Source organism: Ailuropoda melanoleuca, chromosome 3 (genome assembly GCF_002007445.2).
Source record: "Ailuropoda melanoleuca isolate Jingjing chromosome 3, ASM200744v2, whole genome shotgun sequence".
NCBI classification, from domain to species: domain Eukaryota; kingdom Metazoa; phylum Chordata; class Mammalia; order Carnivora; family Ursidae; genus Ailuropoda; species Ailuropoda melanoleuca.
The window spans coordinates 53,059,509-53,085,618 of NC_048220.1; the positions used below are offsets into that span (position 1 = coordinate 53,059,509).

At 43.8% G+C, this 26,110-nt stretch overlaps 1 long non-coding RNA gene across 1 annotated transcript; it reads right to left on the minus strand.

Moving 5' to 3' along the window:
• Positions 1-7,299: 7,299 nt before the first annotated feature.
• Positions 7,300-25,812, minus strand: LOC117801520. The gene is made up of 6 exons (XR_004624108.1): positions 25,748-25,812; positions 24,962-25,060; positions 15,393-16,037; positions 12,828-13,769; positions 12,491-12,727; positions 7,300-11,502 (listed from the first exon to the last, which is right to left on the minus strand). It is a non-coding gene; the product is annotated as an uncharacterized LOC117801520 (long non-coding RNA).
• Positions 25,813-26,110: the final 298 nt, after the last annotated feature.

A 26,110-nucleotide genomic window follows, 5' to 3' on the forward strand; every position in this document is an offset into this window, starting at 1 on the left:
GTTACACCTAGTCAGCGCGGGACAAGGCGCCGGGGCTGAGGGTGGGATGTGGTTCTTGAACCCGGGGCCGCGGCACTCCAAAGCGCCGCCATATCCGAGCCCCCACCCCGCCTGCGAGCCCACCGTGCGGCCGGCCCTGCGGCCTCATCCCACAGACGCCCCCCAGCACCCCGCGCCCTGGTGCGCCCAACGGAGGCTGCTGCCTAGCCTGGGGACTCCACACCCGGACGGGGTGGGCTCGGTCCGGCATTCTCCTCCCAGAACTGCCCGCACCCCCTAAAAAATGTGAAAACAGCCCCATCCGCCTTGGTCTCGCGGTGCACGTTCCCATCGACGCCTGCTCCGAAGCGAGACCTGCTGGAGGCCCGGCGCGGCACAGCCCCGGGGGACCGCGAGCAACAAAAGCCCGGCCGGCAGCCCCTGCTCCTCGCCTTCCTTTTCAATTCTCCCCCGATCTCAGGTGGAATTAGGGGGATTAAAGCGGCGAGTAAATGAGGCGAGTGTGCAAAATGACTCCTTTCTGAACCAAACGGCATGCTCCGTGCTGGGGAAATGAGATGCACATTTAAATCCCATCCATCCACCGCCTGCGGCCACCGCCATGTACCTGCCTACTTAGCCCAAGGGTTAATTAATTGAGGCTTCAATGCACTATTGCAAGAGCATTATTGCATTTGATACTCTACATCTGTGATTTAAAACTCTTTCAGTCCCTTGTCAGCAAGGGAGGGTTTTTAACTAGGAAATTAGCATTCAGATAAGGGAACGCTCTATTTGCTTCTGAAAGGAAGGAAATATTAAGGATGCTGGCGCACAAACCGGGCTGTCATATCCTGTCCCATCCTGGAGGGAGTGCGAGGGCCCGGCTCCCCCGGGAACGGAGGCGACCCGGGCCGGCCTCGTGCAACGGCCGCCCGCGCGCGGGGCGGGTAGGAGGGGGCCACCGCGGCCAGCGGGACCCCACTTCTCGCAGTCTCCAACCTGCTGGGGCATGTTTGCCCTGCAAAGCCCAATAATATATTTTCTCCCCACTTCTTAGGAGCTGATTCTTCTTAAAATGCATTGCCACGTTACCTCAAACACTGGCTTTCTGACTTCCCTGCGGGGCTCAGGCAGAGGAAGTAACCCAGTTTCTTAAGGAAGAATGAGCGGTAAACATCGCAACAGAATTCTAATGACTGAAACAAAATCAGGGACAAGATTGTTGTTGGTGATTATTTATCCTTATGATTTGAGTATTGGATTCAAGAGCTAAACACACTTAAACACACTTTCCCTACTTAAAATTCTTCAGCAATTCTAGCATAATTGTACTGCCTGCCCACATTTGTGTACGTGCGTGTATGTGTGTGTAATGAACTATAGAACAACAAGAAATAGTGGTTGACAAACTAATGTTCTGGATCAGAAACCAGTTAGACTCATGTCACCTAATCATGCTATAATGTCAGATGTTGACATCATTTTCATGCAAAATGGAGACATCTTTAAGTTCTGGACTCACAAGTAAAAACCTATGAAAAACAAAAGAAAACAACAACAAAGAAAACCACAACCTTTGGTACTTGCTAACTATAAGATAAACAAATTGCTGGTGGAAAGAAGAATGAAATATTCCCTTTCTTGAGCTCCTCATGACAGGAGAATTTGGAATCCTCAGTAGCAAACACTTCGCCAAGTGCAAGGAATTGTAATTTCTTCTCTACTGATGCTGCTGAACCATGGGCCTTAATCATGGGAAATAAAATCATCTGCAGTGGACTTGAGTTGGGATGCCCACATCAACAATCCAATCTGAATGAAGTTCTTTGGAATTTCCATTAATCAAGTCAAAGATTGGGAAAGAGATTTGATGGGGTGTGTGTGTGACATCAATATATTGTTTCTTTCTAATAATGATCCAAATTCTGTCTTTGGGTACCTCTTATGGAATGACCGAGTATCCAGAGGTCTCCTTTGCAGATGCTAATCATTGCCTGCCTTGCTCAAAAACTACTTTTTTACATCTTCTCAGCAGGATTAAAAAAAAAATCAGAAAAAGGTGGTGACACTAATGAGAAAGAATAGTTGGGCTCTATGTTTGCCTTATGGTTTCTTGGCTGTTTCCATTCAAACCTTGAGTCACGATGCAAATTTATAAGTTGCTTTGGTCCATTTTGTTCCAAAGGGCCAAGTACTCTAACATTGTTATGTACATAACATTTCAAGTGTTTTATATAATACATCCATCCAGTCCGTATAACATTGTCTCATTCGTGGCAGTCACCTTGCTGCTACCCCATGCAGAGAGACCAGATATTTTCCATTATTTTAAACCTGTTTGATGTAATCCTCCGGAAATAGGAAAACTAGGACTTGCTTTTCTGTCGGCTTTGAACCACATTTTTCCGACATTGCTCACACTGGTTCACATAGGAAGGCTTTTTCCCCTGACTCCTGGGTGGCCTGCTTTGGGGTCTTCCAAATAAAAGAGCACCGCAGGAAGAGTGCACAGCATTTGGAAAGAGGAGAAACACACAAGTAACTCAATAAGCTCTGAAAATGGATCAAATGAAATGGTGAATTTTTGAATCTATATACTTGACAGCTATGCTTGGGGGGATATTCAGTGACACCAATCTCCTGAGATTACTCTGCTCTCACAACAGAAGGATAGATCTACATGTTTGGAGTGGCTCACAGGCCCACCTGGATGCCGCTCAGTATCTGGGAAGAAATATGGAGCTAGGTACTCAATGGCTTGATGACGATGTATGTAATTTGAGCATCTTTCTTAAGGATGGAGCCAGCAAACTCAAACCAGGAGGCAGACTCTGTCCAAAATATAAGGAAACAGAAAGTGAAAGTGACATTCTCAGTAGGAAACTGGTACCCAGCAAAAGCTTCCCATGATAAGGAATGTGAATATCTAAGGCTGCGAGCATAACATTAGCCATAAGAATTTCTCTAATTCATGAGTCTATTCCTGGCACCCCCCACCCCAATGCCCTCTGGCTCCGTCTCTTCCTGGGTGCAGCTGGAGGTTCTCTTGCTGGCTCCCCGACAAAGCACTAAATGACACCCTCAGCTTCCTATTTTGTGGGGTCAAGGGGCACAGACTCCTCTTCCCCCAACACCATGCTATCCCTGACAGAAGCAAGGACCCTGTGTCATCTTGGAGCTTCCCGACACTGAGCAGCACCCAAAGTAGGCTCTGCACAAATAGGCTGCTGGGTCAGCTGGTGAAATCTCATCATGACGCAAAGGACCATTCCAAACCCCTGCAACGCAGTTTCGTCGTATTGAAAAAATAGCTAAAAAGTAAGCCATTGCCTAAGGCTGACAGACTGTGAGTGCACACTGATATATGTAGAGAGACTGACCTGTGGAGCTCCTGCGGGACAGCCCAGAGAGACAACAGACTGAGGGCCCCTCGGAGCACCCCATTCCTTGATGGCCGACTTTGGGCAAACTGGAGTGGCAGACTTCCTCATGAGAAATCTGTTGAGCAATGTGGGGATCAAGTAAGAAGAAGAAGGAGAAGGAGAAGGGGGAGGGGGAGGAGAAGTGGGGGAGGAGGAGGGGGGACTCAGGAGGGTAGAGGGGTTGGAGGAGGAAGAAACTAACACCAGTCTTCTTTGATTTAGAAACCAGGACCCGTTTGCCAACCAAAAGATCCAAAAGTTTCCCTGCCTCTGTTCACTGCTTCAATAGTGGTGACCCACTTCCCTCGTTCAGAATGGAAAGTGTGGGTGAGGGGTCCCAACCCGCTTCTTCCTCCCATGGGTAGAACGGAAAGAATTCCATCTGTTCCTTTGCTACAGATACATGGGAGACAGGTCCACTGGGGGGGGGGGGATCAGCCCCTGGAAGCCCCANGCCCCATCAGTAAGAGCCAAGAGAAGACAAATGCAAGAACCACGTCAAACTCCTGGAATTCAGAGGGGATGGAACGTAAATTATCAACACAAAGCCTAGTACATAAACAAGTACCTAAGCAGTTCCTGGTAGCAAAGGAAGCTCATGATGAAAGGTTTAAGGAATAACACTTTTTAAATAAGGTGTCTTCTTTTGGTAAATATTGACGGCAAGAGGTGTGAGTAGTTTAAGCAAAGGTGATTTTTCCAGACGAGAAAGGGCAGTATATTTGCTTTAAAAAGACTAAAAATCAAATTGAAAAGCGCCACATTTTTAAGAGAAAAGAGCAGCCTCTCAATTAACGGTTTTCTTTTCCCTAGTAAAGAGAAGCAAACTCACAGGAGCTCCCGCACCAGTGCCCTGCCGGACAGCACGCGAGAGGAGCCGGGGCACCCCTGGGGATTCAAGATCTCAAGGTTCTTACAGTCGAGAGGATCTGGAAAGAGATTATTTCATTAGCCACACCCTCAAAGTTGGCCCTGTTAGCAAGTATAATAGGACTTTTTTCAGTTTCATAAAATATCTTGATAACTGGAAAGTGCCAGTTAATGGTACCCTGTTCCAACTATGAATTTCACAAAGATTAATATACCCCTTTAGGTTTCTTAAGATTCTATCAGGAGGCCTCCCTTAGTCTTGGGTGTTTTACAATCTCTGTGGGCACGAAGCTCAACTGAAACTACCATTCAACAGCCTAACTGTCATCTTCATCTTCTTCTGGCATAAAAATACATATTTTTTCCCATAATAAAGATTTTTTATAATAGCAATAAAGTAACTCCAGAGAACATGGTTGTCTTGAGATAGCTTAACTGTGTCTGGTATCTCATAACGCCCTGGGGATACAGCAGGCCCATAATACTCCCTTTTGCTGCCATGTCTTAGCTTAATTAAGGAATAAAGCCAAAAGGTCAATGCTGAAGAAAAATGTAAATCTTCAAAACTTTTCATTCTTGACCCAAACTCTGTGTCATAAAACCTCAGTTATCTCTGTTAACAAGGAGCACACCCACCCCGTCAGCCAGGGCATCCCGGAATACACATTACATCTTTAAAATATGCTTTTGACACCATGAAAATAAATTCCTGACCTCTGGAGTTGGAATTATGATTCTGCCTTCTTAGAGGGAGACCCTCACAAACCATCTGCTTCTCCCCAGTGAACGAAAGCACTAAAGCAGGAGCCATCTCCTCCGTCAGACATGATTTGCCACTGCATTTCAACGCACCACGCATTGTGTTGACTCTCATAGAAGGCGAGGAAGCAAGGTTTGTGTGTGGCATAGAGAGCGAGAAGGAGTATGTATATTCACCTCGACGGCTTCTTCGTGATTCTGTTGCTGCCGTGAATGCAAAATATGATTTCAGCTCCAATCGTTTTCTTAGTTCATGGATTACTGTCTGTCCTAATGAGCAAGGTGGTTTGGGCATGGGTTTGGTTTACTGGAGCTGCACTCTCTCGCACTGGTGGTTTACAGACTGTATCGTAGGTGCCACTCTCAAAATGGACATTTCTGACCAATGACACTCATTTTAAACGAGAGATGTTCGGTCCCTAAATGGATTTGTTAGCCCTGGTACAATGAAATAATAAATATTTACTTGCCTTCAAGAACTGGAAACTTCCTATCACATTCACAGCTATGCTAATTGGAGGGAAAGTGTTATTCCATTATGAAACTAATTATATGTCATCTGCTTCTCTCTCTGATGAATAAATGGACAGACAGATGCTATGCTGATCAATTAATGTGATAGATCAGTTGATCTGGACTTAGGTAATATGTATTTATGGAAGACAGAGAATGATTTATTCTTTTCCAGTAAATATGAGAATTCAAATGTGACTTTATTGTACAGATGGAAACAGATCATGAGCAAAGAGTTGCCATTGTATTCTTGCTGTGAAAAAGAAAATTCATTCTTCTTCTTTTGCTTACATATTCAACAGACATTATGGCTCAATAAAAATGGGATGTTTAAATATTTGATAAACATGGGTAGAGCAATGCATTGCTAAAACTGCTTGAGTAGCCTGGCAGATTCTCATGGAAACATAAATTAGCTTGTATACAAATGGAACTGTGTGGCAAATCTGGCCTTAAAATGACCTCTTTCTCTCCTCTCTCTCACTTTTGTTTCTTTTCAATTGTTATCTGATAGGGCTGGGGTTTTCACTGCGTGTATTTCAAACTATGCAAACTGTCAGCTTCACTAATCAAGTTAAATGAATCTCACACTAGTGCCTAGACATTTGCAGGCTTCTCTTAGCTATCATCCAGTGGAAGCAAAGAGGGAGGGGTCTCAAGCTCTAGTGATTTTACATCATTGACACACGCTATATATCAGTCTGAAAGTCAAGTGCAGTAAACTCATCAGTAACATGAAAGCCTCCTCAAGTTGGTCTATACCCATTTCCTGCAGTGAGAGCTGACTCTGCCATGCCCCAAGGGGGAGGCTGGTCCTGGTAATAGGAGCCCCCCTCCAACCAGCATGGAATTTTGGTTGGGCAGAGAGGAGTGGCATCTGGTGGACCAAGGGCTGCCTAACAGGGAGGTGCATGGCTGTCTGCAGGGTTTGCCAGAGGCTAGCGTTTTATCTCGATGAGCTCCAGACTTCCCAGATAGAATATAGAAACAAAACCCAAAAAGGCACAGTTTCCATGGGTGTGTATGTTTACATTTTGACAGTTGTTTCACCTGGCCTCCCCTTCATGATTCAGAAAGTCTGTCTGCAGTTGGTGTTCCTAAAATCCAAAAATAGTAAACGAAGCCATGGGATTTATAGAGCAAAACGACTGACATGCTTGGCCAAAATAGGCTCCCATACCGATGGCATTTAGTAAAATTAGATTAAGAGTAGAATTATAGCAAGGATGGCAAATGTGGAATTCACCCAGTGAACACAGAGGCCATTGGAGAGGTTTGAGTTTATGGACCTGTCAAACGGATAAATAAATACACTTTGCTGGGAGCCTGCTAAATACCATGTGTGGAACAAGGTGATCCCCCTAAGAAAGAGGAGTAGTAATCGTATTGAATTATGATTATGGGAACAGAAAATGCTGTGTCTAGGTCAGGGTTTCTTGAAGTTTGGGGCATCAGCATTAGACCCAGATGCAGTTGCCCAGGCTCTGCCCCCTTGACTAAATCAGGTTGGCACAGATGGGGAGATAAGAGTAAGGTGGAACGGAGGTGCTGAGAATCACTACATTTTTAAAAGCGTTTCAGATGATTCTTACCCATAGTGAAATGTGAAGACGCTGATTTAAGCCATTAGGCCTCCTGTTAAATGAGAGCAAGTCTCTAGCAACCTGTGTTCTAGCTATTGTTTGTTCACTGCTGTATTAGTTGTTTATAGGCGCTATAACAAATTACTACAGATTTAGTGGCTTAAACCGAAACAAATTTATTCTCTTATAGTTGTGGAGGTCAGAAGTCCGAACCAGTTTCACCTGGCTCCAATGGAGGTGTTGGCAGGATCACACTCTAAGGGAGAGTCTGTTCCTTGCCTCTTCTAGCTGCTGTGGAAGCTTACTCCTTGGCTTGCAGCCTCTTCCTCTATCTCCCAAGCCTTCTTGGATTCCGCTGCACTCTGCCTGTCACATGGTCTTCTTCTCTTCAAATCTCCTTTTGCTTCCCTCTTATAAGGACATTTATGATTGGCCCCATGGATAATTACCCCATCTCAAGATCCTCAACTGAATTACATCTGCAAGATCTTTTTTATTGTATAAGGCAACATTTACGGGTGCCAAGGATTAGAACATGGGTACCTTTGGGGGCCATTACCCAGCCTACCATGCCTAGTCTTGACAATTTCTTTTTTTCCTTTTTAAAGATTCATTTATTTATTTTGGAGAGTGTGCATCGAGTGAGGAGGGCACAGAGGGAGAGGGAGAGAAAGAATCCTCACGCAGAGTACCCTCTGAGCATGAGGCTTGATTCCAGGACCCCAAGATCATGACCTGAGCTGAAACCAAGTGCCAGCCGCTCAATGGACTGAGCCACCCAGGCATCCTGACAATATTTTTTTAAAGTCAGAATTATCAAGGTATAATTTACACATAATAAGTTTACCCACTTAAAGTATACAGCTTGACGACTTGTATAAGAGTACACAGTTGTATAACTACTATCACAATCAAGATATAGAACATTTCCATTAGGCCAAAAACTTCCCTTGTGCCTCATTATAGGAATCAGTTTTCTGTCCATGTAAATTTGTCTTTTCTAGAATGTCATAATAATGGAATCATTCAGTTTGTATAGTCTTCTGTGTCTTCTGGCTTCTTAGAATGATTTTTCTGAGATACATCCATATTGCTGTGTGTTGTTAATTCATTCCTTTTTATTGCTGCATGGAATTCCATTGAATGGATACACCATAATTTCTGAATTAATTCAGCAGTTAATGATGTTTGGGTTGTTTTCTCTTTGGGCCAATTATGAATAAGCAATTAGCATTTGAAGAAACAGTTGAGCAGTTTTCCAAAGTAGGTGGATGATTTTGCATTCTTATTGGCAGGGTATGAGAAAGTTCCAGTTCCTCTATATCCTCACCAACACTTGATATGGTCTTTCTTTTTAATTTTAGCAATTCTAATAGGTATGTAGTGAGATCTCATTTCAATTTTAATTTGCACATCCCTGATATTCAATGGTGTTGAACACATTTTCATGCACTGATTGGCTATTTGTTTGCCTTCTTTGGTGAAGTATCTTTTCCATTTTTGGGGGCCCCCTTTTAATTGGTTTGTTGGCCTTTTTATTGAATTGTCAGAGTTCTTTATACATTCTACATACAAGTCCTTTATCAGATGTGTTAGGCAAATATTTTCCTTCACCTGTGGCTCATCTTTTCCCTTATTAACATCAATTACATTTTTAAGTTGGGAAATGGGGTTAAAAAAATCCACCTTGAGTAAACTCATAATACAAAACTTTAGACAGGAAAGCTTTTAAAAAGCGAAATGAAATTAACTTATATACATTTTTGAGACCTCAATTTTGATCTTAAAATTAGTTACCTAAGAAAGAAAGTCATCTGGATCCTAGTCTCCTGGACTCCTATTTTTAATTTCTTGCTATATGAGTGGAAAATTCCCTTTCTTCAACTGTAATTTTCATGGGGCACAAAACAGCATTTGTTATTCTCTCAACATTTGGCTCTGGAGCAATTGTAAAATGCTAATCATGGTGCTGAGCTGACATTCCTCGGTGACATTGGCATACCGCAAAAGGCGTTTGGCAGGATCTGGGACTATACATACTGAAGTTGTTTATTTATTTTTGTTTAAGAAACAGACAGACAAGTTAATTTCACCTCCATTTGGGACACAGAAAAGAATCAATGTTTGCCAAATAGAAAAACACAAAATTGGTAAAGGGAAAAAATTGTATTTTCAAGCTTCTAAGATGGAATTAGAAACAGAAGAGAGAGAGAAAGAGGGAGGAAAGTTACCCAAATGACTAGAGAGTGTCCCTCTTAAAATTGCCTCAGGCTTTTACTTGAAATTCTTGCTTCTTGAAAGTTCCCTGCGTGAAGATTCTGTCACATGCTAAGAGTACAAAGCAACTTCAAAATACCTGGCTGGCATTTTCAAAGACTGGGCACTGTTTTAAAAATGTTCTATGACTCAAGAGTTGGGGTGAATACAGAAAATTGGAATGTACAAATTGCTTCCTGCTAGAAATACACCCTTGTTTGAAGAAGGTTTCGCAGGGCAGAGCCATATCTTAACACCATGAACCTCAACACTTTCTGTCCCCCTGGGGGAAAAATGCCTAAATAATGTTCTGAAAACCAGAACCCAGTTCCCTGAGGTCAGGGCACCCAGATCAGGACGGGAGTTGGGGGCGCGTCACCCTATCTTGGTAGGGGGAGCGGGGAGAATGGGACAAAGCCTTCCCGGGGGCTCCTGCCCCACCACTGCTGAAATGGTCCCCTGGAGAGAAATGTTATCAAACCATCTAATTCTGCCCTCCTGTCAGCTTGACAGGGACTTCGAATGCACAACTGGCCCAGAGCTGATTACCTTCAGGTGCAGTTAGGTCGAGTTAAAAATTCCATTAGCAGTGCACAGGCATTGGGAACAAGGTTTCACAGGGGTGGGCTTTTTCTAGTTAATGGGGAAGAAATGGCTTCTCATTTCAAGCCATCGCAGGGAGAGGACTCTGGTTCGTTTACATTCTACCAGGGAAACGCCTGGCCCCACAGGCCTGAGGGCAGAGGCCAGGAGTCAAAGAGGGGCCACACTTTTCAGAGGAAAAGCAGGCTGTCCCCCAGCCTCGGTGCCAGACGCCAGAGGCAGGGCCTCCTTGGAGCAGCCTGGTTGGAGTCTCACCCAGCCACCGCCGCCTCTCACCCCACCCCCACCCCCGCTCGCCCACAACTTAATTGTTTTTCATTTTCTCATAATAACCCTCCTCCTTCACCCTAAACCAAACACTGAAGCATTGCCCTCTATTTACCAAGCTCCAAGGCGTGCAATAAAGGTGAGTGCTGTTTGCTACTCTCTGCCTTCCTTTTAATTTTATTCCAGAAGAAAATCAATTAGACCATCAGCATCCCATCCTCCTTCTTTGAGGCTTTTGGGCTTGAATAGCTCATAGAAGTACTTCCCCTGGCCTCAATATTTCATAAATGCTTGATTGTAATGGTTTTAAAAGCAAAAAGAAAAACAAGAGGAGACAAGCGGACAGGCAACTTCAGAACAAAACTGGGCATCTGAAAGGACTCTTTAGGTCGAGCTGTTTTCCCACTCAGGCAGCCTCCTGTATTGCTGACATTGTTTCACGATCAGGGCTTACACTCCCCGCTTTTCTCCTCATCTGCACACTTAAGCTGTTCATTAGCTCAGAATGGGGCATCCTGGCAGAGCGAGGAACCAACAAAGCAGCCACTGAGTTGCTGACAGACCGGCTCTTTCTCCCATGTAGTGGTTGTCTTGGGACTTCCTGGGAGCCCTCCCCAGCTCCCTTCTGTCTGGCACCAGTGTAAACGCAGGGTGAAGTCCCAGCGGCCAGGGACAGCAGCCAGCATGGGAATGTCTGCGGGCAGAGAATGGAGAGGGCCGGAGCCCCAAGCAGGCACTGAGCAAACACCTTCTGGGTTTTGCCACTGACCTCACAGTCAGCCTGGCAGCCAGGGGCTCCCAACGGTCTGTCAGATATTGGCGTGACGGTTTGCACATTTAGCTGCAACATTGATCAAAATGTGGCTGAGGGGCTATGAAGGGTTCAAGTATAAGGTGCACTAAGGAACGAGGGTGGAGGGCTACCCATGCTGGTTGGGCATAATGGAGGCCTTTGAACACTTTTGGAAAAGGCCATGAAGGGCCTCGGTGCTGAGGACTGCAAAAAAGTCAACACGGGGAGTCAAGGACCTTCTGGGCTGTTCCCGGATAAGCACCTGTTTTTGTGTCTTATTCTCTCAATGAGGTAGGAGCCCCCGAAGTCAGGGAACTTGCAGTCTTCAGTGCCATACATCTGCGCTGTAACACTCCTGTCTCAAGGTGTTTGATGCATTTTGCTAGGAAGACAGAAGTCGTGGTGGGACAGGAGGAGGTGACAACCAGGAATCCCTGCTCTGCTCATGATGCAGCTGTGAATGGAAACATGGTTTTGAGAGGACACTGAGCCATCTGCTGGGGTCTACACAAAGGTCTGTGCCCACTGACCCCTGCAAAGAACAGGAGAGTGTCCTCGAGATCTGAGAGGGCAAAGGGCAGGTCAGGAGTATGAGAGTCAGCCCCAGCCTGGCTAGCTTGCTTCAGGTTTGTTCCTGATCCTACACACGACCTCTGGGGGCATGGCCAAAGATGCTGAGGAAGGTCCCTTGGCCTTCTCCCTCTGCCACTGGCTGTGAGGCATTGCAGGGCTGGCCTGAGCAGTGGTTAGACATTTGGCATGTTTTGATCTCTGGCAAGCAGAGGAGTCCACGTTTTTAGGCTGTATACTGATAATCACTATGGTTGTGGCCAACAGGGTGGACCACCCCCTCAGCCAGAGCAGTGCCTCTGACAGGGGAAGCCCTCCCTCCACGGCCACACCCCTGGACTTCTCTAAGTAATGGTGGGACTCTCTGCCACCTTGTGTGGCTTCCTTTGCTGTGGTCCGTAAGTCTTCCTGAATGAGATGTGGGATTTATGAAGACTGTTTCTGGTTTTCATTTTCATCTTGAATATGGGGGTGTATCCAGGGTTACTGGCATAAAACATGCCACACTTTCTGTGGGATAACCCCCCTGAGTTAGATTCCTCCAGCCAGCTCCTTTCCTCCCTCTAGACACCTTTTCTCTTCCCCACATCTATTTTCATCAGAGCCCCTGCCCCTCAAGTAATTACTAATCTGCAGATGCTCCTGGCAGCCAACGTGGTCCTCTTTGCCGCCACAGGCTCTGTGCAGTTGTGGCCACAGACAATCAGATTAAATGTCCTATCACCCAGCATTGATCAGATTAGCAACCTTGTGACTATTCATTAATTGTATTTTCTCTTGGAGCCCTATTCAACTCAATACCAAATGCATTGTTTGTGGCATAAAAAGTAAATACAGGATGTCCATTACTCTAAAAGTGAACTATCTCCTACCTTTTCAAAACAGGGTAGGAGAGGGTAGGTAGGGTAATGCAATGTTAATTTTCCTGGGGCAAAACAGTCAAGTGAGGAGATTTCTCAAGAGTCATTCAATTTCTGAAAAGGCCTTTTAGGATTCTTATTTCTTCAGTGGTTCAGGAAACTCCACTCCACCTTGGTAAATTTGGTCGGAGTCCCCTCGGGGGACTCCTTTTCTTGTGTGGCAGAAGTCACAGAGGGTAGGCACAAACCCTTGAAGACAGGGTGGACAAGAAATTGGGTTATTTATGTAAGTGGAGAAATCCCAAGTGTTGTACAGGGTTTAACTATGACAGGAGGAGGAAGAACTTACCAAGGGCACTTCTCTGTCTGGGATACCTGCGGCCCAGACACTGGGTGATGCTCCCGGGCCGGAATGCAGTGTTGTGCCGATTGGTGCTGAGTCCAGCCAGAGGAATAGGGATACTAAAGGGATTGTTACTTCACCTTCGTTCTTTACAACTTCTCCCGAAGAAACTGAGGCCTGGGCACTAGGGCAGTTTGATGGATGTCTCTCACTGGGTGGTGAAGCAAGTCAATGACATGCCTACCACCAATGTCACTGGCAGCCATCTGGCATCTTGAGGGTCACACTCGAACAAGGGTGTTTCACCATTTGTTCATTTTCAAGACTCAGAGTTCCAGTGGGAAGAAATTCAGAGAAAAAAAAAGTTGCTAAATAGTTACCCACAAAAATTCCCTGACGGTGAGATCTACTGGAGGATAGAATAGTCTCCCTAGAGAGATGGTTAAGAATGTCATTATTTGATACTACTAAAATTATACTAGATAGAGAACTCAGGGAAACTGGGGACTGGGGCTCTTGGAAAAATCCATAAAGGGGAGCAGGCCACATACAGCCCATAACGTTTGCATTTTTCTTATGCACTTAGTTAACTCCGCTTCTCTCCCTGTCTATAATGGGCAACACCCACTACTTGGATCTTTTTATATGATGTTAATAATTTGGTGGCTGACAAGCTCCAGGCACCATGCTGGGCATTTTACCTTATTAGTGACTTTTCAGTTCCCTTCTCATCCCATACTGTCCCTGCAGAGGACGTTCCTACCAGTGCTGGGAGCCGGTCATCCGGGAAGCCTGCCCACCATCCCCTTGCACGGAGCTGTGGATTTCCCATCGCTGGGATGGGGGTGAACATGGGGCCCCGCACACCCCGCTGCGGCGAGGGAACAAGGTTACAAAAATGATCAGCTGAAGGCCAAGCAGAGGAGGCCCTCCATCTGGGGAAGAGAGCTTAAAAAAAAAAAAAAAAAAAAAAAAAAAAAAGGAACAAAAGGTGAGAANCAATCAGTGTGAATCTACTGTTTTCCTTTTCCACTTAGCTATTTTCCATATTTCTCTATCATTTACTTTTGAGAGCCAATGAATCTCACAGAGCACAAATCCTCTCCAAAACCGATTTAATTGAGGGTAAAAAGGCGGGAATCCTATGAAAAAGAAATCCCTGTGGCCGTGTAAATGTGAGGGGTAAACACGTCGCTGACAGAAAGACTCCGATGTTTGTTATCCCATGAAAATCTGCCTAATATAAGCTACATTGATACCCCAATAGGTTACATTAAATTCACCCTTCGAGAAATTTTAATTTCAGTGTTACTATTCCTATAATCTGGGAGGTTTCCCAAGATGGAAATGTCAGTAGAAAAATAGGGGCCCATCTGAGAAACTCATCTAACAGGCAATTTGGGGGCAAATATATATATTCTGCTTTATATAGTTTAGCACTAAAATGTATTTGAGTAATACCTAAGAACATGTCTATTTAATCTTAACCAATGGGTTATGGGAATCATCAAAAATCAAACACAGTAAAAAGGAACAATATTTATGGCATTTTAAAGCCTATCCTATTATTGGTTAGTGCTCCCCTCAATTGTTTAACTGCAATTGGTTCCACTTTCTCAGTGTGGATGATTTTTATACATCTGAGTAAAAAAATAATGCTGCTTGCAAGTGAAAAGTTAAAGACCAAGACAAGGCCTATTAGAATAACATTACACTTTTTTATTCCCTGCACTTATTTCGTCAATTAGTAATTATTTCCCTTTTCCTATGCAACAAAATAGAAGCCATAAAATCTTTGATTTAATGAAAACTTCCTTACCAAATAGGTCCTCCAACTCTGCTGAAGGCTTATAGGTAATTTATCTACCTCAGTAGGCAATGACCTTTTGTGAATCATGAGTCATTCCTCACTCCTAATGAGATGGATCCAGATGCCATCCCACCCTCCGCATGGCCCCCCCTTCCTCCAGCCAAGAGGCCGCCCCCTCCTGCGCCCTGCCTCCCAACTTCTTGGAAGTGGGCTGTAATTAGTTCCCGCCTGGTGAACCTGCTGGGGAGGAATCACCCTCTTCCCTGCGCCTCTCCTTAAGGTGCCCAAACAGTGACTGCTCTCTAAAGTGCCCTGAGGAAAAAAGGGTGAGGGGTGGGAGAGGCCCAGAGAAGTCTGATTTTTGTCTGGGAAGTAGAAATAACTCCCTGGTGCCTCCAGAGGCCTCTCTGCCTACTCATCTCCACCTCGGGCTCACTGTTGTGGCAGCGAAGAGCAGTGCATGCTGGGAGCCACACTGTGGTCCTGTGGTCTCCTGGCACTTTTGATTGAGTCGATTCCAGTGTATACGTTTATTTGTAAATTGGATCACGTATTGCTGACTGTATATTATACACATGTATGACTACTTATAATCTATTACTAATATGTGCATGGGACACTATATATATAACTGCACATGTATATGTATTTACTGTCCTGTATAATATATTGAGTGCCTTATAAAACAAATACAAATATAGAAGAAACATTGGATAAGTAATAAAGATGAACAAAGATTTTAATTCTTTCTCCCTGTTTACCTCTGGAGCTTGTAAATCTTCTGCTTCCTAGGGGTCCAGGGAGGGAAGAATGATAGTTGCGCTCTTGGTCCCAGTAGATCACTATGTGGCCGTAGTAACAGCGCTGGCATCACTTAACCTCCCAATATCACAAGGGCTCCCCACCAATGTCTGAGGTGAAGGGGCAGGAGGTTGAAAGACCAAATTGTTTCCCTCACCCCCTTCACCCCATCCCTCAACGTGTTTTCCACGCTATGCTTTCCATTCACAGGAGTGGCCTTTGCTAAGAGAGTGAAAACATGTGCAGATGAAGGGCTCAGGAATTCCTTCCAGAAGGTCTAATAAATCTGTCTTCAAAATAGGTGGGCCGTTTAGAGACACAGGTGCAGGCTGAGGAGGCGTAGGCCCAGGCACCTTCACTCTAGCCCTGCCGGCACAGCCTGAGAGTGCCCCGCTGCCAGGGCACCCCCCCACAGGCAAGGGCTGTCCTTTCTCACTGAAGAGTCAGAAGGAAATTAGAGGAGGTCTTTCACTGGTGCCTTCAGCAGAGGAACATCCACCTGAATGGGAAAGCTGTGAACCTTGCAAATGTGCAGTAGAGGGAACGAAGATGACATCAGCTGGAGCAGCTCCACGCCTGACTGTGATTGCTTCCTGCCGCCAAGTCTGTAGAGCATAATCAGTAGTTGAAAATAACTAGCAAATCAAAGTGCATCAAAAATCCAAACTTGGAAATGTCTCTTCAGCATTTTTAAAATTAATATGTACATTCATATAACTAATTAAATGAGGTTACCCACTTCAGATGCACGAGGTTGAATAGAATGCTCTACATACTAATCTTCAAGATAAAATTAAATTTTTTTTTCTGGGGAAAAAGAAATCTGATTCTAATAGGATATTTCCTTATACGATCTGATATTCCTATTTAAATTCTGATAAAACAAAGGGAGTCATGGACAGAGAAATTGTGTTTTTTGACAATAACTCATTCAAAAAAAGAATAGAATTCCTTGATGACTTTCTGCATTTGAAAAAAGTAAGCTACCAAGAATACTAAACACTTGAATCTATGTTTTAGGGAGACCATTTTCCAAAAAAATAAAACAAGAAGAAAAAAGCCCTACCAACGCACAGTTTCTTTCTAGGTCAATGATTCTGCTTTATTCACATGTCTGGGTGAGGCTGGCGAGTGCGACCTGCCAACTGAAGCCACTGGATTTGACACATTTCAGTGTCAGCTGTGGGATTTCTGCCTTAAATCTGTCAGGACGGCCCTGTGGCCACTTCTGCAAAAACCCTTGGGGACAAAATTTATTGTTATACCTCAATAGCTTTTTGTTCACCTCCAAAATAGGGGTCCAGGGTCATACTAATGATTGTGGAGAGACAAAATGCTCTCTCTATATTTTATTAAACAGATCTCTTAATAATTAATCAAATGTGAAAATTATTTTCTATCACTCTGACACTAAGGCTAAAGCATTGCAATTTTTTTTCTCAGCCTGTTTCTTTTTCTTTTAAATTGCTCTCTGTGGATTCCCTCAGCTACAAAGCAAGTGAGTAGAGAAAGCCCAATTTATGACTTTGCTTTTTAAACCATAATCACCCCTCTGGGCTTCTACTGGGAAAGAGCTGGGGGATTCTGTAGGTTGTCTGGTAAACACCTGAGAAAATCTGTTCTTGGATCCCCCAGAACCATCAAGGGGCCATGATACCATGGATAGGAACAATTTCATGGAAGTCCACCCTGAGCCAGACCACTCAGCACCTCTCTTAGGAGACAGCAGGGTTGGAATAAAGTCATGGCTCTTTCTCTCAAAGAGTTGCTGTGTTTCGGGGAGAAAAGAGCCTGGTGAAGTCAGAATTGCTTTGTTCGGCTACGGATGTAAGCAGAGGACACTGCCCTGCTGAGGAGCTCGCCCTGAGTTCTCCATCCAGGCACCCGGCAGTGGCGTTTGTGAGGAAAGACGGGTCTGGAAGATGGGTGGTGTCTTAGGGAGTCGGGGCCCTACTCACTGACAGATTAATACCAGATAAGGGACATTGCTAGGGAAATGCACGGCAAGCAGTTCTTCTGACCTTTCCTTACTAAAAGGTCAGAGAGAAATTAGAGGTGGTCTTTCACTGCTGCCTTCATCTAAGAACATTCCATCTGAATGTGTAAGATGTGAGCCTGGCAAACACAGGACAAAGATAGTGTGTGCAGGGGGTTGGGGGGTGGGAATTTGGAGCTGGGGTTATATTAGCAGAGGGTGCTTGGAGGGGTGTGTGGACAGGAGTGAGGGTGTGTAAGCGCATGGCTGAAGCTACCAAACTAGGCAGTGCGGAAGCCAGGTGGGCAACAGGACTGGGTTGGAAGCGCGCAGAAGAGCAATGGTTGCTGGCAGCAGCGTCAATATTCTCCCTCTGAGCACTAATTACATTATTAAGCAAACAGACCAACACAGGGTGTAGGGACGGAAACATGTATTTAGGATCTAGTCACTCTCTACTTGGCTGTAAATAATCATGTGCATACAGTTCTTTCCCACCCAAGTACACTACTGGGCACTTTCCTTGCTTTCTCTTTAATTTACTAAGCTTGAGAAAGGGAAATATTGCTTTCCATGCCAGCCATTTTTGAAGAAGTCAGATTCTCTGTATTCCGTGCTACCCAAATCTAACAGATATTTCTGAGAGTGCTGGACACAGCAGCCCCCCCCCCCCAAGAGAAGATGCAGGATTCAGGAGGCACAGGAAATAGGTTCCATAAGTAGCAACATGCATTTTCTTGGCTGTAAAGAGCATGCATTTGCTAATTAGACCTTTGCAATATACAAGAGCCCAAATCTCCTTTGATCTAGCTAAATCCAGCCTAAAGAGGTGGGTGTAAACACAGGATTGGAAGAAACCAGGAACAACATGGAAAGGATTTGTATGCAACGGGAATAAATCTGTTACCAAAAAAAAAAAAAGTCTAAGAGGAGCTTGCAGAAGGAAATCTGCGGCAGGCTGAGCCAGCCGGGTGAATGGCAGAGAGAATAGAGGCTATTTGAATACTGATGTGGCCCTCACTTTCTTCCATTTCCATTAATGACATGCTCATCAAGGGCAAACAATGGGACCGGCTGCCGGCGCCTGTCACAGTGTGTGGGTGCTGGGATGCCAGGCTGTCATCCCTGGGCTGCATTTAGAGACCTGCACGCTAATAAGAAGTGCTCTGTGCCGTCAATGCAGACAGGTGCTTCCGCGGCTGGGACATGCTCCATTCCCTTCCCCCCGAAACCCTCCTCTCCCAGCCCCCCTGACAGACACCATGAAATGCACAAATTAACAGCCCCATCATGTTGGGCTGCTGCTGCCTGCGGTGAAAGCAGAAAATCAAGTTGTCACCCAGGGTGCAGTGATAAAGCCACAGCCTCATTTCTCTGTTGGTACCCTATAATAGCAAATGCCAGACAGCTGGATGGATGGGAGGCTTTAGATTAAGGCCTTGATGCACTCTGGCCAGAGAATAAGTAGTTGCTGTTTCCATGTGGATATTTTGTTCAAAACAAACATCTGGAGAAAGCAAAGTTTCCTAGAGCAGAAGTGCCTTTTGCTTCTTCTGGAATCAAAGAAAACAGCCGAAAGAGAGTGGTGTTTCCTTTCAAATAATCCCGGTTAAGATTCTGACTCTGCATTTGCTTAGAACTTTATCAAGGACTTAGAGCTATGCAAAGGTTAACAAGTACACAGTCTAGTGCCCAGGCCAATCTTGACACAGGGAACGGTTTCTGGGTCTGCGAGGGCCTTGGGCTACTTACACCCCATCCAGCAGGTGCTCCTGATAGACTCTTCCAAATTTCTAGAGCCCCTCCAGTAGTCTGTCTAAGCTGTCCCCCCTGCCATCCCCAAATCCCAGGCCATTCGGCTCCTCGCTACACACCATCACAGGATGAAGCTACTTCTCATGAAATAACAGATACAAAGCCCCCTGCTCTCCCGGCACCACTGCAGTTGGCTCCAAGTGTCTGGTGGCCTGACCCAGCCTGGGCTGACACGGCCAAGTGTGCAAAAGGCAAGAAATGGAGGGGCCTGAGCCCTTCAGACTCCAAGGAGTTTAATGATATAATGGCCTGAGAACTTCAACATAAAACAGGAAGAGCAACTAACGAAACTTACCACATAAAACCCCCCTCCTGTCATTTTTATAGTAACAGTAAAACACTTTATTGAATTTATGAGCTACATAATGACTATGAAGAATGTAAGTTGAATTAGAACCAACTCGGAAGTATAATATCAACTATAAACCCTTTTCTATTACCCCATCCCTTCAGGTTTTTCTGTCCTCTTCCTTTTAAGCAAGGGACATTGCCTTCCTCAGACTTACGCCCGAGACAGAGTTCACAACTTGCTAATAAATCTTGACTCTTCCTCCAAAGCTCCAGAGCTGACAGATCTCCAAGGGGTAAGACGCTCCCTGGGGGTGACCATTCCCTCTCAAAGCCTCTGAGCCATTACAATGCATTTTAGAAAAGAACCAGCTCGAGACTCGTCTTTGCATAAAGCCTGTCACATCGGGAGGCTCTCTGAGGATATACGTCAGGTATTTCAATCTCTGTAATTCCACATTGGAATGGCCTTTCCAAAACAGAACCTACAACGTGCTCAGAAGTTTATGAAAAGCATCCTCAGTCAAGGACTCAGTGTGTGCAGGGTTGGTGGCCAATTCCTGATGACTGGGTGGGGGGAAACGCACATCACTGAGCTAAGCAGCATGCGGGGCTGTGTTTTCTGTTTCCATTTCACTCCTAAGTCTTCCTGTTCCCCGAGGATTTTTTTCTGGAGGGGTAATAAAATAAAATGGGTGAAACAAAGCCATAAGCCAGTTAAGTCTGAAAGACATGTCATCTCATCTAAAAGGAAGAAACGGACCATTTCCATGCCTAAGGCTGACAGCAACGCCTGAGCTGGCAATAGTGCTATTCCACTTGATTTATAGAATAATGGGGTGACAAATGACGACAAAAATAAACTTTTACTGCACTGAACTGCTCCTTTATTTATGAAATTTGGCCAAGTAGTGAAATCTTTTATCTGCAAGTTGTAACATGGAGTGGGAACGAGCGATTATGGTGTGGTAATAGTAATCCAGCGATGGAGGCTGAGTCAGTTGGAAATGGATTGAGGTAAAATAACTACCACACCATGATAAATGTGAACAGCGCTTTGCTGACAGATGATCTAACAGGTGTTCATAACAACTATATAAGAGGATTTATTTATGACCAGCCACAGCCGCGGCACTGTAAATCAGCTCCAGCAGCTGCACACCGCTGAAACCAAGTCCCTGATGGAGGAACGGTGCAAGAGCCCAAAGAACACAATTCACTCCAGAATCTTAATCATCAAATAACATTTTTTTAGGTAATTACACCACAGCACAGAAATCATAATTACTTTCAATTAGAAAACTGAGCTGCCCATAACTTTGTTTACAAAATATTTTTATTTAGGCCCTATGGTTTTGATGAGGCCTGAGCAAAATGGAGGCTCTGGGGTCATGGAAAGAGTGCCCTTGGGTGTTGGCGACTTCAGTGTGATGCCAGTATAAGGCCCTCTGAGGACAGCTTCATTTTTTCAGCCAAAAATCAAACCTAAAGTTGGAAGGGGACTTGGTTTCCCCCAAAAGTCTGCATTAACCTCCCCGGGGCAGTGTTTGGGTTCACGCCTTACCCTTTGTTGTCATTCCTAACTTTACACAGTTTACTAACAAAGGGAATAAGCATGTAACAATGAACTCATTAGAAATGGGGAGTTTAAATTTAGGCTGAGGGGCCCCTCTTTATACAACCCTTTCTAATTAATTTGCAAAGGCATAATTTAGTACTTGCTTTTTGTAGGCCACAGTCTTCACAATTCCTTACTGTTATCCATGGAGATGGTTGACCCTACTGTAACACAAGTCTTCACATTCGTCACATTGCTTAAAGAACAACCCCCCCCCCCCCCCCCCNAAAAGTTGGTTCTTACATGGGTAAGAAGATGCTTTTCTAGGAGGAACAAATCCAGAATCTTGGTTGAGCTACAATTTGAGAGCTCATCTATCTTCTCTCCCATCCTCTCATATTATGAAACTCCCCCACTGGCAACCTCTCCCAGGCCAGTTAATGAGAAAGGTGTGGGCAAGGTGAGGCTTCCCTGCTCTCTCCAAGCACACGTGCAGTGTCTGGAGTCTTCAAGGGTTTACGTGAATGAGCCCACTGGCAGAATTATCTACTAGTTAGGCTTCCTAATCATCTCTAGATCTGAGAATAAAGATTCTACCACACTGAGGCACCTGGCTGGCTCAGTCAGTGGAGCATGTGACTCTCAATCTCAAGGTTGTGAGTTCAAGCCCCACACTGGGCATGGAGATTACTTAAAATTCTTCTCCACTTCAGCCTCACTTTTGGTGTCTCTGGTGCTCAAGGTTGTAGATGAGAAAGCAGTGTCTCAGGAGGTCATTAAAGACAAGTTTGAGTCTGTTGTAATAATTTCATGTTTGAATTCTGAGGGGTTTGGGTCTTCAGTGTACACATTTACTGAAGCAGCCAGGAATTAAATGTACAAGTGACTACGTACATCAATTTGGCTCCAGAGAAAGACAGACATGAGGGGGAGATTAGGCATCACTTCAACACACAATCACTTAACCAGTAAATAGATACCAATGCAATTTCATATTCTTTAGCTACTTTGAAGTCCGAAAAGACTTACTTTAGAATCTGGAAATAATTGAAAAGCATAGGAATAACTAAAATCCCCAAGGAAATATCTAAAATTGGCTTACAAGTGGGAGAGTAGAACCAACAAAGCTGAGTTCTCCTGATCTCTAGTTCACTGGTTCCCAACCTTCTTTTTCCTGTCTCCAGCTTCCAAGGGCAATGCAGCCCCACCCATAGTATGGCAACCATTTGTTCCTCCTCTGACCTACCACAGCCCCTGAGCTGTAGACCTGGGGGGATGGCATCAGGGAGACAGCCTGGGAGGACAGAAGGGAGAAATAGGGGTACAGAGTGGTTGGTGTGTGGGTAATGTTGCTCTTTGTACAAAGGTAAATTCTAAAAGCCTAAGTTGAGAACAATCTATTCTTCCTTTTCCCACTCCTAGGAACTCTTTTCTCTTTTGAGTTCCTAGCCATCCAACTTTTAAGAACTAGCCAGCTTCGCTGCCTCAGTGGAACCTTCTTAGACCTCTTTAGCCCAGTGAACACTTCTCCCTAAACCCAATGGTTCTTACTGGTGGATCTGACAATCACGCAGCTGCTTCACAACTCTTTCCAGAAACAATTTCAGCTTTCAAACAGCTATGTTTCAAGTTTGTTGGTCAAGTGATCATGTGAAATCTAAGATGTTTTTATTCAAACAACAATTTCACATGGTAGTTAACTTACCAGATCAGGTCTTAAAGTAGTGCTTACTCCATAAAAGTTAAAAAGTGGTAGGAAAAGTGTTACCAAGATAGAAAGAGTAAAGCCTTCATTTAGTCACGTTGAACGCTATTTGTCGGCAAGTCACATAAAGAAAGGAGACAAAGACTGTGAAGATCCCAGGAACAAATTCTGGCCCACTTAAGGGCATGTTTTTCTATTAAACACAATTTCCATTCATCTAGGATCATAACACTATCATAAACTTGGTTTTGGTGTTTTTTTTGTTTTTTTTTTTTTTAGTTCCTCTAAAATCTCAAGAAGAGAGTGAAAGTGATCATGAAAACTTTTCTTGAGGTAACTGGTCAAGTTGGAAGGCAGGTAAGGAAAAGGATGATAAAAGAAAAAAGCAAATACATGGTCAGAAAGTAATTGCCTTTCATTTAACCGACCTCCAATTGACAGAAGAACAAAAGAAGTGCACACCCAGTGGCTGGTCTGGTCAGTCACCTGTGTGAGGAGAGGGGAGGTGGAGGTGAAGAGATGGGTTCAGCAAGACTCTGGGAGCTAACAGTTCACTTAAAGCACGAGACCCAGCACCGGAAGTGAGTGGGGGTGGGGAAGGGGGTGGGCCTGTATTAGTACGTAAGTGAAGTTTGTTTGCAAATCACTGACTTGGTGAAGTCCACACTGCCATTTCTGCATTTTTTTTTTTTAAAGATTTTATTTTTATTTATTCGACAGAGATAGAGACAGCCAGCGAGAGAGGGAACACAAGCAGGGGGAGTGGGAGAGGAAGAAGCAGGCTCACAGCAGAGGAGCCTGATGTGGGGCTCGATCCCGTAACGCCGGGATCACGCCCTGAGTCAAGGGCAGATGCCCAACCGCTGTGCCACCCAGGCGCCCCTATTTCTTCATTTTTTGACAATTGGACTGTGGTTTCTTGGGGGCAGGGCAGAGAGCATATCTTCTATTTTACTAAACCCCTGATAATGGTTACCGCAGTTCTTCACGTTTCACCATGGATGCAATCTTTAAATAGAAAGGAAACAGTAAGGCTTTGTTAATTTTGCACTGTAACATAGGGCTTTTTCCTCCTCATTATGTGAAAAGAGGCCCTTTTCCCTGTTTAAAAACATTCCCATATAATGTTAGAGCGATTACAGAGAGGAAAAAAGAAGGTAAAAAACCTTGGGTTTTCCTCTAACTAGCTAAACTTTGCTTTTTAAAACCTCCCTTTATGTTATTCATCATTCTGGATTCTTGTCTCCTCTAATGTAATATCTATCTTCTTAACATGAACCACAGGTTATAAGGGCAAGCTTCTCATAAGCTATTATAAAGTTATTCAAAATGTTTGCAAATAGTTCCTGGGAAGGGCAAGTATCAAGTATTTTAATTTGATAAGTTCATTGTTATAGTCTCTTCAGAATAAAAACATTCTCCTTTTCTCGTAATAAACAAAGCAAATGTAATGAGATACTGAAAATGAGGCAATGTGATACCAAAAATGAGGCTTAGTCTGAAATATACTATGAGAGCCATTCTTCAAGATTGGTGTACATAAAATGTCCCATTAAGTGGACATTAAAATGAAAAAATATAGCTAGAATTAAGAATTCAACATTGACTAACTCGACTCAATGGAACAATTTAGAGATAATCATGGATTATGATAAAGTTAAAGGAAATATGAAGTAAGGAACTATGAAACATTGTACCAAAAAAGGAAGGAACCCCCCCATCCCCAATCTTAAACTTGGGATTTTGGTCATTTTTCTAATTTCACTTATATGAAAAATATTTTAATGATATCAAACTATTGATGTTAAAATGGCTTCAACGGTTAGCATACTGCTTTATTTTATTGATTTAGTATAGATTTTAAATCTCAAAGTTAGCTATCAAAAATTTATCTTTTTAAAAAAAAAAAGTTCTACTGCAGTTTCCTTAGTTTCCAAATACATAGCTGAGTGACCTATTTTCAAAGATAAGTGCCCTCATTTAAGGGAAACAAAAAGCTGTCTACATCACAACATACATTTTCCCTCTGCTTTGATGCATTAAGTGTAAATGTTTTTCAGAAAACAGGTATTTAGCCTGTCAAATTCTTTATAACATTTCCAAAAGTTGGTGACTTAAAACCCCCAAGTTGTGAAGCAAGCCCCGAGAAACAGGATTAATAATGGAAATGCCAACTGGTTGCACTTACAGCGGTGCTTGTGGGTGTTGGCAGTGCCATGGCTGTAAGGCTCCAGGGCAAGGTCGGACACGAGACTCCCACAGTTCTACTTCTCCCCCAGATTAACTGCTGTGTGCCAAGAGCAGGACAATTCAACAATCTTGTTTGCTCTCTCCAGCTCATGAGCTTGAAAATTTAATTTTTCAGGTCTGTTTTGTTCTTCTCGACATACATTTTCCAAGAATGTTTCATTCTGGGTTTTTTTTCCTCTTTATATATGTTCTACAGTGCTTCCACCAATGTATGTTCTTTATACTTTTTAAAAATTGTTATGTGGCTTTACAGAAAGGGAACTGACTAGCATATACTCTCTATTACCTTATATCAGAAAGGTAAATAAAATTTCAACTGGTTTTAAAAAGGCATAAAAGACCTAGAAAAAAGTTTCCTGGTTATAGAACAACCTTATTTAAAAACAGTGACTTGCCTAAGTTAGCAAACAAAATAAAGACTGCAAAAGTGAGAATATGTTGATTTTGTAACTGGTTTTTAAAATTTCTACAATGAGGATTATACTGGTTAGTTTCCAAAGGTATTTCAGTCCATCTAGGTTGGGCATCAAGATGTGTAAAGGAACAATGAGATCCAAAGAATTTATTCACCAGGTTTAATATGCCTTATAATCTGATCTCTACTAATCAAGATTGCACAGAAAGACATTTTATTTTACAACATGATGATTTTTGCTACTGTTATTAAATATACCAATTTTTTTTCTTGGAGTTAACTACTCTATAACATAATTAGAAAATCTACCTGGGTGGGGCGCCTGGGTGGCTCAGTCGTTAAGTGTCTGCCTTCGGCCCAGGGTGTGATCCCAGCGTCCTGGAATCGAGCCCCGCATCGGGCCTGCTTCTTCCTCTCCCATGCCCCCTGCTTGTGTTCCCTCTCTCGCTGGCTGTCTCTCTCTCTGTCAAATAAATAAATAAAATCTTTAAAAAAAAAAAAAAAAAAGAAAAGAAAATCCACCTGGGTTTGAAAATGGTTTTTCTTTCACTAACTTAACCCCATTGACTGCTTCTTTGCAGAATATAATACTCAAACCATTTACTTTAAAATAAAAAAAGATCAGCCTATGAACTTTCGGATTACACACAGTTTCTCATTAAAAATACAAAC